At 49.0% G+C, this 19,792-nt stretch overlaps 1 protein-coding gene across 3 annotated transcripts in view; it reads right to left on the reverse strand.

Moving 5' to 3' along the window:
- The window catches only part of Mapkapk3 (MAPK activated protein kinase 3), a 33,097-nt gene that overhangs the window by 12,099 nt on the left and 1,206 nt on the right, over window positions 1–19,792 (reverse strand). The window lies entirely within an intron of this gene.

Consider the following 19,792-nt stretch of genomic DNA (forward strand, 5'->3'; position numbering starts at 1 on the left):
TCCTACTACACCCACCTTCTGTTACCAGTGCCAGGGATTCCCAACTCAGGTGCCCAAGCTTACCCAAGAAGTGTTTTCCTGCTCACTGAGACACCTCTCTAGCCCCACAAATCTGTTTGTTTGTTTGTTATTTCTGTTTTTTGAAATAAGGTCTCATAGAGCCCAGGGTAGTTTTGAACTTACTCTATTGCCAAGAATGACCTTGAACTCCTGACCCTCCTGCCTCTGCCTCTTGAGAGTTGGGCATGCGCCACCACACCTGGCTTAGGAAGCCTTAGGGGTCAAGAGCTCTACCAACTGGAGCTATGTTGTCAGCCTCCAAACCTCATAAACCTAAGTTTCCTCATCGTCTTTCCCCATAGCTAGAGTCTCCGCCTCCTCCCTACTCCTCCTCCTCCTTCCTCTTCCTCCTCCCCCCTCTTTTTCCCAGCTCCTCCCTCTTCCTCTTCCTTCCTTCTCCCCAGCTCTTCCCCCTTCTCTGAGTCTCCTTAAAGTCACCTCCTTTCATGAGCCCTCCCGATCATCTTTCCAAGAAAGATCTCCAACAGTCTTCTTTCTCCCTTTATTTCTCTCTTTCTGCCTATATAGTTTCTGTTTGTTTATTTATTGAGTATAATTTACAGTCACTAAAATGTACAGGTCTCACAGGTCTGGTTCAATGAGTTTAGACAATCCCACACACCCTGGGAGCCACACCCCCATCAAGATGGAAAACATTCCCAGCTCCCCAGAAAGCTCCCACGTCAGAGTCCTTCCTACCTCCTCTGCCGAAATGCTCACAGCCTACAATTAGCTTGTCCTTTTGATCACTCCTTAAACAAATGTACACAGATACCGTGTTTCCAGTGTGCCTGGCTTTGTTCTGAACATGATACAAATATTAGGCAAAGAGGACATAATTATCATTGTTTTTTTAGATAAGAAACTGAAGCACCAAGAAAGGAAGTAAGTAGGCTCTGATCACATGATGGTTCTCCAGCTCCTTTTATGGTAGTGTCCTGTCCTGGCTGGGAAGGAGAGGGGAAAAATGAGGTCTTCGTCTGTTCCACTCTATAAAACAGGTAGGGAGGGGCTGAGGGTCTAGCTGCAGGCTGGTTCTGCCCTGGCCACTGTCACAGAGAATGTTCTGTCACAGCCAATACAGTGGGTCTAGGTCCTGTTGGTCAGAAGGATTTAACCCAAGTAAGGAGTTTGTAACTAAGTCCTCTCGAATCACAATGTAGGTCAGGATGACCTGTCCAATGTGCAAAGACCTTTCTGTGGACTTCCTGGATGATATCCAGTTAGAAGGCACCTTCAGGGGACCACCCCACGTTACAAGCAAGCCATTCTTATTTACAAAGGAGGGGGCTGGAGAGATGTCTCAGTGGTTAAAAGCACTGACTGCTCTTCCAGAGATCCTAAGTTCAAATCCCAGCAATCACATGGTGGCTCACAACCATCTGTAATGAGATCTGATGCCCTCTTCTGGTGTGTCTGAAGACAGCTACCGTGTACTTATATAATAAATAAATAATTTTTTTCTAAAAAAAGATCTCCATCTTCCCTTTCTAATCTTCACTGACAAATTGTGTCTGTGGACCATGACTTCCCTTAGACGTCCATCTCAGTCACAGAATAGTAAAGTGCTACACTCAAAAGCAGCAAGGGAGTTGTAAAGGCTAGCCAGCAGATCCCTCCACTTGTACAGAGGAGAAGATGAAGACAGGACCATGGATGGCCGCGAGTCATGGAGCAGGGAATCCATGTTTGCTCTGTCCTTCCCAGAAATTAACACCAGGGGTACTCTGTCCCCTATGCCATGCTCTGGACCATCTTCTAAGCGTCCGTGGCTACAACCCTCTAGCACGTTTGCCGTAATGGGGTTCCACGTCCTCTTTAGTAGTCTCCCACCATGAAAAATCAAGAAAAACCAGACAGCCAAGGCACACAGACACAAATCTGACAGACAAGTCACTGACGCAAAGATCAACAATGAGACATCTTCTTATCAGGCGGTCTTCCGACCCTTCAGTTAGCAATCCTGGGGGTCTTGGGGTTCCCTATGAACACACCAAGATGTTATGCCCAAATCACAGGGACCCCAATATCCCCGTGGAGCCAATTCTGATGCAAACACAAAGAGGTCTTTATTAATGAGCTTGTGAGCAAGAACTCACACTGTCACCGTCACAGTGGGTCAGAAGTAAGAGCCTCAAGTCTAGGGTGCAGGTTATTTATTGTGGTTACAGCAAGATTGGGGAATTTCCATATGGGCCATCAAGTTAATATTTTTTTTCTTTTTTTCGGAGTTGGGGACCGAACCCAGGGCCTTGTGCTTGCTAGGCAAGCGCTCTACCACTGAGCTAAACCCCCAACCCCCAAGTTAATATTTTTAAAACTGCATTTCTGGTGTAATTTGCAAGAACTAAACATGGGGGCAAAACCACCTGACAAACAGGATGTCTTAGGCTATCTCTATACACCTTGACTCTGCTGTTGTAGCCTGACTGGCTGCTGCTTAGAGTGGGTTGCCATAGGATGTTTGCTCAAGTGGACTTTATGGTTTCCTTCCTAGAAGTAGCCCCTTCTCACAAAATGGAATGTCTCAAAAACAAACAAACAAACAAACAAAAAAACAGAGTTGGTTGGGCTTTACAATGTGAGCCACAGAACAGGGTCTGTCTGCTTGATCACCTTGGGTTGCCAGTCCTGGGGCACAGGGCCTGCCACAGAGCCCCACCCTGTCTCTGATATTACTTGCAAATTAAGTGAGTACATCCATAAAGGAGGCCAGAAAGAAGGAAACTCTCACAATGCATTATGAGAACAAGATAAGAACAAGAGGCAGGTTCCGCAAAGGTCAGGAATGACATCATGGCCAAACGTTCTGTACTTTCTCCTCCATTCTCCCTGGCAAACTAGAGTTTACTTCCTCTTCCAGGGACCCAGGAGAACTTACTCATGTCCCCACAGCAAGTAGATGTAATTCACGCAGATTTATGATTCTACATGAGTCTTCTTAAAAGGTGTCCCCAAGCCAGGTGGTGGTGGCACACATCTTTGGTCCCAGCACTCGAGAGGCAGAGGCAGGTAGATCTCTGAGTTCGAAGCCAACCTGGTCTACAGAGTGAGTTCCAGGACATCCAGGGCTACACAAATTTCAAAAAAGGCTCTATATCAAATTTAAAAAAAAAAAAAGGTGTCCCTAAGCATGAGGATGAGCACAGGCCCAGGGACAGGAGGCCCAAACTCTATCCCTAGCATGTCCTTATCTCTCTGGGCCTCTGTTTCCCCAAATGTAAAACTGTAAGACTGTAAGCCTTAGTAACAAAGAGAACAGGGCCAACTTGCAAAGTACCTGTTGTAGCCACTGCTACAGTACCGCCCAAGGAGGGACCGCCTAGCCACACACCTGAGCCCACTCAGGTCTATTCAGAATGGGCAACAGTGTGTCCAGTCACAGCTGTGGGATGAACAAAATGATTAGGGTAAGAGCTTATGGCAAACCAATAGGCCGGAACCCTTGCTTCACATCAGTCCTATGTCTCCTGGGCTCCCTGGTGGTCCATCAAAGCTGGGTGACAGCAATGACACACTTGAGCAGCTCCACCACGGCAGTTAGCACCCAACAGATGTAAACAGCTACACAAGCGGGACCTCTGTGCACATGTACACACACACTATAGGGCTTCCTTCTGAGGAATCGAGGCTCCTGTCTGTTGTTGAAGTCTGGATCCCACTGAAGCTCAGCAAAGTACTGAATTTGAAGCAGCATGCTCTTGGATAAATGACACTTCTCTGGTCTATGCCTCTGAGGCAACGGTTTCCACCTTGCCTTCTCCCTCACCGACCTTTGCCAAATTCTCTCTCCTGCCCTCAGAACTGGCAGCCAAATGGCCAGACCCTAGCAAGCTAGGGACTTGCTGGTGCCCTTCTGGCATCCCCAGGTGGAACTGGGCCTCAGAAAAGCTAGCTCCTCCCCCTCCCCATAGAACCTCAGAATTCTGCCCTTTTCCACCCAAAGAAGGCCTAAATTGAGGGTGGATTGATTCTTGAGTTCCAGGCCTCAGAACACAACAGCAGCATCTGTTTGTTTGCAAAACAATTTGCAATTTAGAAAGCACTCTGTTGTCCTTTATCTCATGGGAATGCTTGGTGCCACCCTGTGAGGCAATCGGGGTGGGAACCATTAGCCTCAATTTTCAGATTAAGGAGACAAGACTGAGGAAGATGAAGTCATTGCCCTGGGGCCTCAGTGTGGAGGCTGGGAGAGGAGAACTGAGTTTTGAAAGAGCATCTAAGGGGGAGGTGAGAGAAAGGGGTTGGAAAGTCACAGCTCTAAGACTCTGGAGACTAAACTCTTACGTAGATGTGTGAATAGGCGTACAAGCACGTGGAGGTAAATATGTGTGCGTGCAAATGGAGGTGTGCACACGCATGTCAAAGTGCGCGTGTGGGGGTATATGCAAGGTGTACAGAAAGTCAATTTCTCCAAAGTGACTAGCAGAGAACTGGCCACCAGGAGGTTTTCAAAATAAGAATGATGGCCTTGCTGCCACAACTCCACCTATGATAGCCTTGCCCAAGATGGAGCCTGGAAACTTCCCACTTTTCCCACTGAGGTCCTCCATTGCAGGACAGTTGTTAGCCTGCATTATCTATGGCCTGGAAATATGTTCTATCTTCCCAGAGTTATCATTGTACAAAGCTGAGACATCAGCAACAAAAACAGCCTTGGAAACCAGCTCTAAATGTTCTTTCCCAGTCGCCTGTAGCCCAAGGAAGGCTGCTTATCTAGAGACCCTCCCTTCCAGCCTGTGTCCCTGGATTCAGCTTACTCTGAATCTGGGCTTCTCTCAAATCAAAGTGATCCCCACCAACTCTCTCTCTCTCTCTCTCTCTCTCTCTCTCTCTCTCTCTCTCTCACACACACACACACACACACACACACACACACACACACACACACACACACACACAGAAGGCATCAAGACTATCGGTCTGGACGGACAGCTTCCCTGCTAACAAATCTACCTCCACGTGCCCCAGCCAGTTCACCCAGGCATAATAGTTTTCTGGCTTAGAGTGGAACGCCTGCTTGTTCCAGGGGAAGTGGGCTGACTTTTAATCTTTCAAGATGAAGCTCTAGGTGTCTTGCTAACACACAAGCCTGGAGTCTTGTTTTTCCCAGTTATCCACGAAGCACTCTAAACCCCATTATCTCCCTATACCTTGGGCACTGACCACAAGATTTCAGCATTATATAATTCCAAAGCCGGAGCGAAGCCAAGGGGAGAAAGAAACCCTCCAATTGTTTCTAGAATGAAAAGACAAAATTACTGGAAACCCATTTAAGTTTGTTTGTACAAACAAAGACAGGTTTTAATTCTGAGCTTCCTGGAAGTTTTGGCAAAGAAACAAACCAGGTACGCGCTCCTGGTTTTATAAAAGACCAAACTCCAAGAGGGATTTAGTATCAACCCTCCCATGAAAGTCAACAGTCAAACAGTTCAGCAACACCTTTCCATGGCAATTTTGAAAAAGATATAGGAAGATACAAATGGACATATGTAATATGGATTCCCCTATAAAGACGACTTAGCACATTGTACCTGCCTGGCACCCAAGCCAGCCAGACAGACCCTTTACTTTCTTGGATTCCAGCTGTGTTCTAGGCAGGAGGACAGAGGGGAGTGCCAAGGACTGGTATATTCCCTCCAACACTTCCTTACCCACAGAAGAGGTTCATCCTGCCTCGGGCCAGGGCAGACAGGAAGCTGAAACACTTCTCAGCTGCTGATGAACCAGGGCTGTGTATGCCCAGGGTCAAGCACCGGTGCAAAAGAACGTAACCGTGTTCTGGAGAATAAAAGCTTTTGACTCCCAGAGGAGGCTACAGATAAGCATAGCACAAAAATTAGAAAGGGGACCATGGACAAGGGTCTTGGTGTCTTGCTAACACCAGGAAGGGACAGGAGAGGTCTCTGAGGGTAACACATGTGAACACACGTGACATGGAAGCCGAAAGGGAGTTCCTGGAGGTGGGGGGGGGGAGGAGAGCACAGGGAAGGAGGGAGAAGGAGAAGCAACAAAGACCAAGTACGTTTGAAAACACCGTAATGAAATCCAGTGTGTGTGTTGCCTTAACAGGCCCTCCTATGCTTCCTTGTTGACAGGTCTCCAGCTCAGCCATCTCCCAGGGCCCCTAGCTCCTAATTCTACAGTGACTGGGGACTGGGAACCCCTATGGGGACTGCTTTATTGCTTTTATAAAAGATGCCATTGGAATACTGGGATTCATTTTTCAGCCTTTTGGCTTGATTTATAAGATGAAGCCTATGAAGCCCAGGCTGGCCTCAAACTCAGGATCTTCACCCTCCCGAGTGCTGACACTGCAGGTCTATGCCACCACACCTGACTCCAGCCTACCTATGAGACCACCCTGCCTGGCATTCTGGAAGGGTTATTAAGACACTTGCCCTTGGCCTTCACCTGCCAGTGTGCCCTGCTTCCTGTCTTTGCCTACTGACAGCTCGAGCCACAGTCTCAGCCTCAAAGCTGGGTGCAAACATCACCCAGGTCAGTTCTGGGTACACAGACAAGAGCCTCTTTCTTTTAAATATTTTTAAGTATTTGTTTACTATTATTTTGTGTGCGTGTGTATGCTGGTGGGATTGTGCAGTGCCATAGCAGTGACATAGGGTAGGTCAGAGGACACCTTACTAGAGTCCATTCTCTCCTTCCATCAAGTGGGTCCTGGGGATCAAACTGAGACCACCGGGCTTGGTGGCAAGCGTTTTACCTGCTGAGCCATCTCACTGGCTTGACAAGAGTTTCTTTAAGCGTGGACCTTACAAAACAGAAGTCGTCACAACTCCCCTCTTCCCCCACACACACTCCCTGCGGCCGTATCCTCAAGAGTACCCCTGCTATTTAAAGAGCTGGTGGTGATGTCAAATCTACCTTCTTAGCCACAGTTTCGAATTAGAGCCTCAGACATGTGCCATTACTCTCTCACACTCATTCTCCCAGCTTTTGTAGCTCATTACGAGAGCTAATGGAACCAATTTTGCAGCTATGGATTAGTTGGCCTGGCTCCAGATCAGGCCGCGCTTCATTAAGTTCTGACCACAGCTTGTCTTCTGTCGCACCCTGGTCATTTACCTTTTCCTCCTCAGATGCAAAGTTCCAGGGAGGTCAGCCCACATGATACCAGTGACCCCCAAATGTCCAGGCCCAAGCTGGATGCCTAGAGAAGGACAGTTTGGGGTCAGCATGAGCACCCCCTTACAAAGCAACTGTTCTTCCCTCGTGCACAGCCCCACACTTGTGCTGATACATCTCACACTTCCCTCACCGTCTCTGGAGAAGACAGAGCAGGGGAAGGGGGCTCTCTCTCTGTGAGGTTAAGTGACTTACCCGAAGTCACACAGCCAGCTGGCGAGACGACACTTGAACCCAGAACTGTTGGCTTCTAAGTACACACATAAATACATACTGAAAGCGGAGTGGGAGGAACCAAGCTTGGTAGATATGTCGACAGCGGCAGATGTTTGCGGATCCCATGCCCTGTCCTAGATACGTTATATCCATTAGCTCTTACCCTTTGTCAGCTGCACTGTTACGCACCATGCTCCGCTGAGGAGACTGGCTCAGAGGTTTTGCAGCTTCCCTGGGTCATGTGATTTGTATAAGGCCATCTCCAAGTCTGAGAAGTCCCTGGGATCCCAGATTCTGCTCTCTTCCCTACCAAGGCCGGTCCATTCCCAGATCCCACAAACATTTCCTGGCCCTACCTTGGTGCCAGTCTAAAAACTTGGCAGGCAATGCTGTCACACTCTGTCCTCAAGGTTTGGGGGTGGGGGGTGTCTGTGCCTGAGTCACTGCTGTGTTTGATGAGGAGATTTGCTCTGGGAAACCGGCCTTGGCCCCCTCTCTTCTACCTTCTTTTAGGAGCGGTACTCTTGCAGAGCAGGCAAGATGGGGGAAGACTCGCCACTGCAAGGGAACCCAGAAGCACAGAGGGCTTCCAAATGACAGCTCCCCTTCCAGATCAAGGCCAGGATTCCTGGCAGGTGGGGACCTCTCTGACCATGATTCCTCCGAGTTCTGAGAGGAAAGGAACAGCTGCAGTGCCAAACTCTAACCTCCCTAAGACGCACAGCTGACGACAGCGCCAAGGCACTCTTGGATGTCAGCAAGTCTCAGATCAGACTCCTCCAATTTATTAAATTTTGACGGTCTCAGTTCGTCTGCTTCCTGCCAGTCCCAGACAATCGAGAAATAAAGACGAAAGGGCCAGGTCTGGTGGGTCTGAGAAAGGGGAGAAATGTTGCCAGAAAAAGAGAACAAGACGTCTCGTAGGCAAGAGTGGGCATGTGAGTGCTAGTTGGGGTGGATTGGGGTTCCAGTGCCTCAGGTCATGCAAGGCAAGAGCAGCTGTGACTACAGAGTTTCAGGAGTGACATACCTGAACACTGAAGGCTGATTCATCCCCATACTTACCATCGGTAGGCCATTCCATACCTCTGAAAAGTGCGGCCAACTCATTCTCCAGGTGGTCTCAAGACACACGGAGTTCACATGAGCACAGGGATAAGCACATATTGGTGCTCTGGGGGCCTACTGTATCAGGGATGGAAATGGCTTTCCAGGTTTGTTTGATGACTCCTGGCTTCCTCTAGGCCTTGCCCTGAGATAAAATTACACCCTCCTCCCTGTTTCCCAGAACTTAAAGAAAGCTAGGAGTACCCCAGGAGAAATCCAATTGGTCAGGAAACAGTCTCGGATCTTCCAAGGGGCAAGCAAGACTGGAAGTCCTACAAGTTCACACTCAGACAGCTGTCCAATGTCTACCTCTACCTTCACAGAGGAAAAATTCTCTCTCTCTCTCTCTCTCTCTCTCTCTCTCTCTCTCTCTCTGTCTGTCTCTGTCTGTCTCTCTCTCCCTCTCTCTCTCTGTCTCTCTCTCTCTGTCTCTCTCTCTCTCTCTCTCTGAGATGGCTTAGCTCTGTCTCAAGAGTCTCTGTCTGATCTTCCAAAAGAGCTGGAGATGGCTGACAGTCAATACCTACTGATCTTCCAAAAGACGAGAGTCTGACCTCAATAGGTCAAGTCACAACTGTCTGTATGCAGTCCCAGGTAATAAAGCTCTTGTCTGGGCCCCACTGCACAGCAGGCACACAAGTCATGCGTAGACATACATGCACTCATACACATAAAATTAAATTAAACATAAAAAATAAACACAAATACTGATCAGCAGGGAGAAATATCACAAGGTCCCACTCTTAGACAAAGAACTACAAACAGCTAACATCTGCTCCAATGCAAAGTGGTCAGCCCTGAAACCGTATGTACGCAAACGATAAAAATGGACTCAGGGGGGTTGGGGATTTAACTCAGTGGTAGAGCACTTGCCTAGCAAGCGCAAGGCCCTGGGTTCGGTCCTCAGCTCTGAAAAAAAAAAAAAATGGACTCAGGGCCAGGCAGTGGTGGCACATGCCTTTAATCCTAGTACTCAGAAGGCAGAGACAGGCGGATCTCCAAGTTCAAGGCCAGGCTGGTCTACAGAGTGAGTTCCAGGACAGCCAGAACTAAATACAGAAAACTCTGTCTCAAAAACAGCAACAACAATAACAACAACAACAACAAACCCAAACAAATAAAAACAAAGGGGGGTGCTCAGCAAGTAGTATTTATATATTTGTTCATACATAGAAAGAGAGAAGGGAAAGAGATGTAATTCTATTCAATAAAAATTATATATATATATACATATGTGTGTGTGTGTGTGTGTGTGTGTGTGTGTGTGTGTGTGTATGATATCACTACACTCAGACACACCAGAAGAGGGCATCAGATCCAATTACAGATGGTTGTGAGCCACCATGTGGTTGCTGGGATTTGAACTCAGGACCTCTGGAAGAACCGTCAGTGCTCTTAACCACCAAGCTATCTCTCCAGTCCCCCCAAAAAATTATATTTTTAAACTGGGCAGTGGTGGCATACACCTTTAATCCCAGCATTGGGAGACAGAGGCAAGTAGATCTCTGTGGGTTCAAGGCCAGCCTGGTCTACAGAGAGAGTTCCAGGACAGTCAAGGGTACCCAGAGAAACTCTGTTTCAAAAAAAAGAAAAAAAAATGTGTGTGTGTGTGTGTGTGTGTGTGTGTGTGTGTGTGTTTAAACTATACAAAAAAAATATACTACTACATTGGTCAGACATTACCCCAGTACTATTTATTCTACAACAGTATAAAAGAGAGGATGTTTTCATCATAAGAGCAGAGACTTGAGTAAGTACGGTGTTTTGTTTTGATCTCAGAAACAATGTCCCTTTTCTGGTGGTCTTTCTTCACAAGCAGATCTAAACCTGGCCCAAGTGGTCAGTTCCCCAAAAAAAAAAAAAAGCAGGACTTTAGTAGTCTAAGCATACGGTGTTTTGTTTTGAGGTCTCAGAAACAATGTCCCTTTTCTGGTGGTCAACTTCTAAGCCAGTTCTAAACAAGTACTGTAACTCCCAAAAATGGGGATAGTCTCAAGTGGATGTCAGTTGGACATGAAGGAAGCGATGACCACTGGAGCTGGAGAGGCTGGGGAGGCTGGAGGCTGGAGAGGCTGGGGAGGCTGGAGAGCATGGGGACCTGGAGAGGCTGGAGGCTGGGAGGCTGGGAGGCTGGGGAGGCTGGAGGCTGGGGGAGGCTGGAGAGGCTGTAAGAGGCCCAGAAGAATGGTGGATAGGCTGGGGAGGCTGGGGAGGCTGGAGAGGCTGGAGAGGCTGGAGAGGCTGGGGAGGCTGGGGCTGGAGAGGCTGGGGAGGCTGGAGAGGCTGGAGAGACAGCTCAGGGGTTTCAAGCACTGGTTGCTTTTCCAGAGGACCTGGGTTCAATTCACCATATCAGGCATCTCGCAACTGTCTGTAACTCCACTCCCAGGGCTTCTGGGGCACCAAGCATGCATGTGATACACAGACATACAGGCAGACCAAACATCCACGCACATAAATAAAATAAAAAACTTTTTAAAATGAAGTGATGACAGAGAAAATGGCCCAGGTCCCTTCACAGGCATAGCAAGCGACCTTCTGAGCCTATCCTCCAGCCCTGCAGTTCCTGAAGTCTGTAACCGCTCAACTTAGCATCTTTCCCTCTTCCCTTGGCTTCGTCCATGTCTCTGCAGCTCCCCATACAGGTTTGCATGAGTGTAGGCAGCGATCTCTCCATTCAGATTCCTCCAGAAGCACCAGTGATGTGTCCAGGCTGCCATGACCCCCTCCCCAATTCCCAGGCCCTCTATAGTCCTGTTTTTGTCCATCCAGAGTATGCTTAAGTCCCCAGTACCCTTCTGGAAGAATTTTCTTATCTCCAAGAGCCATACATGGAGTCATGGCCATGAGCAGGAGACTGAGAGAGACCCTACCCTCTTGGGGACCAGGATGGTGGACTGGCACTGCCAAGGGACACCCTTGTGAAGGGAATGGGCTACAGTGAATCATTTCTGCTCTCTTGAGCCTTCTGGGGGAATGTTCCCTGGCACTGGGTCAGCCTGACTCAAATATTTAACTGAGTTCTGGAAGAGAAAGGAGAGGAGTCCCCAAATCTGAGTCGTAACCCCAGAGCTTCCTGTCTCTCACTGTCTACAGACCCTGCTGGTAGCATCACGCCTCTGACACTTGCTATGGCAGCAGTGTTCACTGAGTGGATAGGGACAGCCTCTCTGGAGCATCCTCTGGCCACCCTGCAGCTCAACTGCTTGTCAGGGTAACCCCAACAGAGAGCAGGACTCCCTCCTGCCCACTTCCCTGGCACTGTTCATGATCCCTGCCCACCCGAAGCACCCCAGTCAGAAGGAAGACCTTTTGCCAACCAAAGCACCCAGCCCCTCATTTTACAGATGGGTCGATTGTGGCACACAGGGAGGGATGGCGGAGAGTCAGGAATTGGCCACCTGCCAAGCCTGGGCTCCGGCCCAGCTTGGACACAACCCTGCTCTGTAAACGTGGGTGAGTTACTCTGCCTTTCTGAACTTCTGTGGCTGCAGCCATGACGGGGGGAGTGGTGACCATTCTCACGCTCTGCTGACTGTTTGAGCAGCAAGTGGTGCTCTCAGCCAGCTCACCTGGTTAACTGCCTACCAGAGACCAAGGAGACACATCTTAAGAAGAGTCATGTTCATGTTGGGGAAACCTGTAAGACAAGTTCTCGGTCCTCTGTAGAGGTTGATCCCCTTGGGAAGGGAGCAATGGGTGTGACTGATCAGGCCACCGAAGAGTCTGGAAATAGCCTCTGAGATTACTGGAGTAATTAAATACGGTCTAAAAAGTCTTGGGGATCGTGCCAGATAGTGTAGGGACAGCTCACATTCTGCCCCACCCTGCAGAAACAGAATCGGGCTGTAACTCACATTCTAAGTCCACCCAGTCTCTCCTAGGCTCCTCTGCTAGCTTTGAGGTTCTGGTAAGACCCCAGTCCTTTCCTTCCCTGACTTTGGCCAGGTAACCTCAGGAGTCATAATGCGCCTAGCCACACTGTTGTCCAAGCAATAATCTTAGACCGTTGGGCCATAAAGAGGTCCAATAAGGAGAGGCCGCAGCTAAAGTTGACTTCCCACTCTCCACAGGGACGCCTCGAGTTACAGCCCAAGTGCGCCTGACTCCACTATTCTGCCAGCACCTGGTCAGAGCTGACAGCAGGAGGGGACCTTGGGAGTGGCATGGGTACAGCCAGATGCTCTTTGCTCTTGTCTCACCCCCACCCTCCCCTGAGAATGGGGGAGCGGTAGGCTGACTAGAATGAATCCATAGCACCTGTCCTGCCCTGTCCTCAGCCTGCCCTTAGCCTGTGGTCTGCAGCAGAGGGAGCCTGTCCCGGCCGGAAATGCCAGAAACAAGCAGTGGTGAGGCCTAAGAAAGGAAGGGTGAACCACAGTGGGAGGAATAGGTGAGAAAGGAAAAATGGAAGGGACAAAGAAGTGAAGAAACGGCACCTGCAGAGAAGCAGCAAAGACTAAGGCCTGGTCTTAACAAAGTGGCAAGTTAGCCCCAAACCTGCGCTAAAAGGGAAAGCCATGCTCTCAGCACTTCTGTCTGTCCTGTGCTGAGAAGGCGTTCAGGGTGTCCTGGATCCCAGAGCCCTGTATTCCAGCTCAGAGGAAAGCCTCTGTGGTTCTCACACAGCAGGGTTCCTATCACTATTGAAACCCTGCAATCTAATCCACTGAGTTCCAAAAGGGCAAGGGGGGGGGAGCTGGGCAACCCCAGCTTCCTGCATACCATTCTCTCCACCCTGTGAGGGCTGGTTCCTCCCGGATGCAGAGGGAACTCGGTCGAGTCCATATATGGGCCAATAACGTACCACCGGAAAAAAAACTGTGCCAGAGCCACCCAAAGGAGAGCCCCTACCCTCTGAGAGTGTGTGCTAGCTGTCTCCTTACCAATGCAAAGATGAATACAGCCAAGGGTAAATCCTGCTCTCTGACATACACACAAACCCAGGTTCGACCACAGAGATAACTACTACTATTCTCACCTCTTGCGCAATGGCCGGCAGGCACACTTGGACATCCGCTGACAGCCACAAGGTTGGGGACACGGGAGGGTGAAGAACAACAGAACCAGGGTTATCCAGTTCCCGTGATAATGCAAAGAGGAAAACTACTACCCCAAATCCGAAGCTAAAGAGACACCTGTTGCCATGGAGACCAGACCCTGAACAATAGCCCATTTGACCCAGACATCTCTTCTGCACTCTTAGCAATGATGCTTCACCAGTTACCCCACCCCCCCAACACCCTTCAGTCCCTCCACTGTTTCACAAGCCTGTGACATTGGTCACTGAAACCAGCCACATCCTGCCAGGATCTGATCTAAGAGTGAGGAAGTGGTACCCCACAGCAAGTGCTAAGGACCTAAACCAGACATACTGTCACACACGCCAGACCATTCTCTGTCACTGTATTTCTTTCTCAGACCAGGGGTCTGAATTAAAGAGGGTAACACCTTCCAGAAAGCCCCATCCCACCCCTTGCCTTAGTTAGGGTTTCCATTGCTGTGGAAGAGACACCATGACAGAGGCAAGTCTTATAAAGGACACCACTTAATTGTGGCTGCCTTATAGGTTCAGAGGTTCTGTCCATTATCATCATGGCCGGAAGCATGGCAGCATCCTACCAGATTCCAGGCAGCTAGAAGGGTCTCAAAGCTCACCCCCACAGTGACACACTTCCTCCAACAAGGCCACACTTCCTAATAGTGCCATTCCCTGGGCCAAGCATATTCAAACCACCACACCTCTGTACCCCAGTGCAGAGAGTTCTTGCCCACTCGACAGTCAGACTTTGTGTCTATGATACACTGGGCTCAGCTTCATGAGGCCTGAGACAAGATGGATACAGTTCAAGGAGCCCCAGGTTCGTTGTAACCTTGGTATACTGACCTCATCCAATCACATCTGAGAATTCACAGATAGAAACGTCCACCCAGTCAGTGAACTGGAGAGATAGAGGCAAACACCAGCATTATCACACAGGGCTAAACTTGGACTGCAAAGATTCCCAATACAATTATAGAGGGCAAAGCCTGCATCCTTCTAGAGTCAGGTCTCAGAGACTTTCCCATCCTCAAGGACTTGCAAGTTGTGCCAAGACTGGCATCAAATTTCTTGGGCTTTGCTCAAGCCTTGCTATCTATTAGATCTGTACTTGGGGCAAGTCTGTGGTTTCTCTGAGCCTAAATGTCCTCGTTCATAAAAGGAAAGTGATAAGGACTCATTAAAACAATGCATAGTTGTACATTGGAGACAGGACCTGCCAGATAGACTTCTCTACAAAACGGTCAGCTATTCACGGGAGTTACAGAATCCACAGAACCAGGGCCTGGAGAGATAGTCCAGTGGTTAGAGCACTTATTGCTCTTCCAGAGGACTTGAGTTTACTTCCCAGCAAACCTAAGTCAGGCAGGCAGCTCCCAACTGATCTAACACCCTCTTCTGGTCTCTGCAGGTACCCACATACAGATACACATGTATATACATAGGGGTTTGTCTGTTTGTCTGTTTGATTGTTCGAGACAAGGTTTCTCTTTATAATCCGATCCTAGAACTTGCTCTGTAGACCAGAGATCTGCCTGCCTCTACCTCCTGAGTGCTGGGATTAAAGGAATGTCACCACTGTCTAGCTACACGAGGTTTCTTAATTTTAAAAATCTATATAGCCAGGGCTGTTGAGATGGCTCAGCAAGTAAGCCACCAAACTGACAATCTGACTTCAATCCTGACTGCATATGGAAGTAGGAAAGAATTTGCTCCTACATATTGACCTCTGACCTCCACATGCAGGCCATGGCATGCACACCACCAAGTGTGTGCATATACATACAAATGAATAAATATTTTTTTAAGAAAGAAAACCTTTAAGTTTATAATACCAAGGGATGCTGGCATTAGCTGCTAGATGAAACGGGATGGTGGGGAGAAGATTCTGGAAGACTGGCAGAGCAGGGAGGATCTCAAAGGTATGCTGGCACCCCACCTTTCATCAGAGCATGATATAAAGTATAGCTTCTTAAACCATGGCTTAGACCCTGTGTGGGGTTGCCTAACTGAAAGTGGGAGTTGCCAAAACATTGGTGACAGTACAGGTCCTTAATATAAAGCCAGCCAAGGTGCTTGCTGCCGTGTGGCCTGTGCTGTCCACGCTCCTTCCCTGCATCCTTGGTTCTGAACACAACACAACTCTGCGATGTGCACACCATCATGCCAGGCGACACAGAAGCCGCCTGCCTGAAGTCACCTCTGTTGAGAGTTAGTACAATCGTATATTATGAATGGCAGTGGCTTTAAAAGAACACGTTTACCAAGTTGTCTGCTCTTACAGACACACGATGGTTTAATTACAGAAAACAAGACCTTTACTATTTCCCTACCTGCATCCCTCAGCATGCATTACACGATTACATCCTTGGATCGCATTGTTAGAATATTTGATTTTTAGAATTGCTGTTAGAGGGGTTGGGGATTTAGCTCAGTGGTAGAGCGCTTGCCTAGGAAGCGCAAGGCCCTGGGTTCAGTCCCCAGCTCCGAAAAAAAGAACCAGAAAAAAATATATATATATATATATATATATATAAGCCAGCACAAAATATAAAAAGCACATTATCTCAATAATATGACATTCCACATTCACCTTTGGTAACTAGTCATATTGTAGCCATGACAAAGAATTATTTTAAAATAGATGTCTTACAATTTACTATCAGCAAATGTATGGGCTGTATACCTATTTTATATATCTATAGATCCAGTGTCATGTAAAACATTCTCCAGCAAAATGGGGAAAAAATTTTTTTGAGAAGCCCCTAGTATAACAATCTCAGGACACTCAAGCCCAATCTGAATCCTGTTTTAAGACACTTTGCAGGCCGGATGCTCTCCTGAAACCTGTTTAACCAAACTGGTAGGTGCTGCCAGTTCAGGAACCTCTACCAGATATTTCCCTTCTAAGTGCTGAGGACCTTTGAGCAGTGAACCCCTTTCCTTTCCAGGGACTCTGTTGTGCAGGGCCTCTGGCCCATCCATGTGTTTCTGACCCGTTGAGGAAGTAACAAGGAGCAGGGGCTGATCTGACTGATAAGGAAACGGTAGGTGAGGGGGTGGTGGCTGCCTAGGGAGAGAAAGCCTGCCTGCCTGGCAGCCCCACCTAGCCCCAATTCCAGCTCTACAGCACCAGCCTCAACAGGCCATCTCTGCCCATGGAGCTATAGGGCGGGGTAATCCCTACCTCTTCCCCCTAACCCCCCCCCACACACACTTGGCCTTTGACTCTCTTTCAGGCTTCTCCCTGCCACTCTGGGTGGAGAGAGCCTGTGCTCACAGGTGTGGCCCAATGGCAGGTAGGTGACAGAAAGGATCATACAAAAAGACACTCCCTTCCTCTGCAGACCTCCTCAGTACCTCTGTCTGGGAAAGTGAAGCTGCTGATTCCTTTGTGAAGTTCCAGGCCTTTATGCTGGAAAACAGCCTTCCCTGTGGTTAATAGAGACTGGAAAAAACTCCTTCCAAAACCCTGAAGGGCAAGCTTGGTGATGTCAATAAGAATTTATGAGCCACCGCTATATGCCAAGCCCTGGACCTAGGTGCTCCGGGGGGAGTTTTGATTCAATGACAGAATAGCTTTAGGGGCAAAGAAGGCTCCATTGCTCCAAAATTCACAAACTTGGGTCAGCTTCCTGGGAGAGGTGAAAGCGGGATTGAGCCTGCATAGGTGGGAATGGCAGGCACCATTACAGAGGAAAGACCAAAGGACTGAACTGCCCAAGTCTTGTCCGCCATACTCAGAGGCTCAAAGTATATAGAGTCAAATCTAAGACCCTGGTGACGCCAAGCAAGCTCTCCTAGTCTCGAGGGTGTCATTTCCAATCTTATCAGGGGAAATAGATCCTCTGTGGCATGTACTTCTGGACAACGTCGCTGTGGTCCTTCCTACACAGGACACATCTAGATCAGCCTAGCTTACCTGCCATCAGCACCAATGGAAAGAGCATGAGGGAGCCCAGTCACTCTCTGATCTTCAGATTAGAAGGAGGATGCTCACTGGAGAGACCCCATCTGGAAGATACCCCACCCAGCCAGCCATTCTGTTCTCTTTAACAAAGAAGAGAAGAGGAGGCCCCGGGAGCCCAGAGCGGGGAAGAAAAGGGTCCCTAGCCCTGTTGTGTAGCAGTAGGAGCAGAATAAAGGATCCTATTTCTCCTCCTATGTGTACTCCTCCCCGGTCTCCCCAGGGCCTTCCATGTTTTTACTTGAAGGTACTTAGTGCCGTGGTCACATCTGCTTTTCATCGGTTAGGCCTAGGAAGGAACACACTCCCCTTTACAGTTCCAATGATACAGCAAAAGGGCTTGAGGAACCACAAAAACCTCCAATGGTCACAGAAGTTGGCCTGGGAAGAGAGGCCTTGCTGTGCATGGGATACAACCAGAATGAGCAGTAGTCGGAAGCTGAGAGAAAGGGGAAGGGGGCAGGCGGACCTGCTCCACTAGGGCCCCACTGAATGACAGTAGCTACAGGGACAATGACCACAGTCTTCCTGTTTCATGGATGCCTGCTGCATTTAGGCTTCCTGCTAGGTTCTGTCTAAACCCCTCAGGCAATAAAGCCCAAAGATGGGCATGAAAAATTCAGGCTACAAGATCAAGCCAAGCCAGCCTAATTATCTGAGTTATGGATCTAGGAAGGCACAGAGCCCATGACCTCCTAGGCTGAACTAGAGCGGCTGAGGAGAGGGTTAGGACCCACGCAGGGCCTGGCTGAGCTCCTTGGGCTCTGGTCTGTTACTGTGCTGAGGTTCCCCATACATCCTTCCTCTCCTGGGCAGAGGACAGAAACTGTTAAATGAGAAGGTGCTAGTTCCTTCCCCAAGGCCAAGCCACTAAAACAGCACATACACAGTCAGAGGTAGAGCTGGTCCCTTCTGGAGAGTAGGAGCCAAGATCAGAAAGAATTAGGATGAGAGCCACATCTAATCTCTTTCTCCCTGGAGGGTAAATTTAGGGCCAGATCCTAGAGCCTTCAAGTCATGCTGACCCATAATCTTAAGGGGAACAGAGGTGAAACTACTTCAGAACTGCCACTGTTCCCAGACCAGGACAGGGAGAAGGTGGGGCCCTAAAATAGGAGGAGCTAGAGTGGAAGCTGCTGTAGTCACAAGTTCCCCCAGTCATTAGTCAGACACTTCATCTATGGGGGAGGTGTAGGCCCAGCCCTGCTTAAAGCTGCCACTGCCTGGGTTACAGACTACAGGCTCTCACTCGTCCCCACTGTGCTCACAATATCTGATCCCCAGAAGGTCAGGGTCAAAGCCTCAAACCTGAGAAGAGGTTCTCTGGCCTCAATCACCCACTCACCCTCACCCAGGCTGCCTCTTAATTCAAGCAGGACAACTGGTGGTAAGGGAGAAGATAAAGGCTCATTATTCATCTCCTCAGACCTATCTGCCACTAGGAAAGCCACCTTCTCACCCCTGCCTGGGACCCCAAAGCGCTATTCTACTGTTGGGTTAATGAATAAAGAACCTAGGGTCCAGCCCTCAAGTCAGTCCTTACCCTGCCCTCGACCCACCGTCATAATCCCCTCTAGGGTCCCGCTTGAGAGCCAACCTCCTCTGCTTTCAGCCTGATACACCAGGGAACGACAAAGAACGGGGCCCAGGCGCTGAGTAAAATTCTTTTAGATCTTGTGCTTGAAGAAACTGCTGACGCCTCTCTATGCCTCTTCCAGGCCTAGATCAAGTACGCCACGTGTGTTTTATCTCATTTTGAGTTCACATCAACTCCCGTTCTCTCCCTGAACAAAATCGGCTATCGCCCAAGGTCACAGAGCTGGCACAGACACAAAGTAGAGATTACAGCCACAGCTACAGGACTCCACACCCTGGCTCCTGAAAAACAGAACTTCACTAACTTCCAGGAGATACTCACTCTCCACCTTGATGTTCCATGCAGGTGCCAATGGCACCACCTCCAATTGAGTCTAGTTCCCAGTGACAAAAAATTCAAGGTGTTCGGGAGTACGGGGTAGAGGTGGGGTGAGGACACGGGTAGGAGTAGGGCCTCTTGGACTGCCCAAACCAGATTCAGGTAGTGAGATCAACTACTCCAAGCCACTCCCCCTTCCACCTACATCAATGTGCCAGCCTCTAGGGAGTATGATATGGTAAGTGGTTCCTCATCGTCTGCCCGGGGTGGGTCAGCCTAGGAGCAAAGTTTGCCCCTTTCCACAAGGGTCCACCAACTCATCAAGAGCCTAGCAGTCAAA

The sequence above is a fragment of the Rattus rattus genome, chromosome 8, assembly GCF_011064425.1.
Source record: "Rattus rattus isolate New Zealand chromosome 8, Rrattus_CSIRO_v1, whole genome shotgun sequence".
NCBI lineage: Eukaryota > Metazoa > Chordata > Mammalia > Rodentia > Muridae > Rattus > Rattus rattus.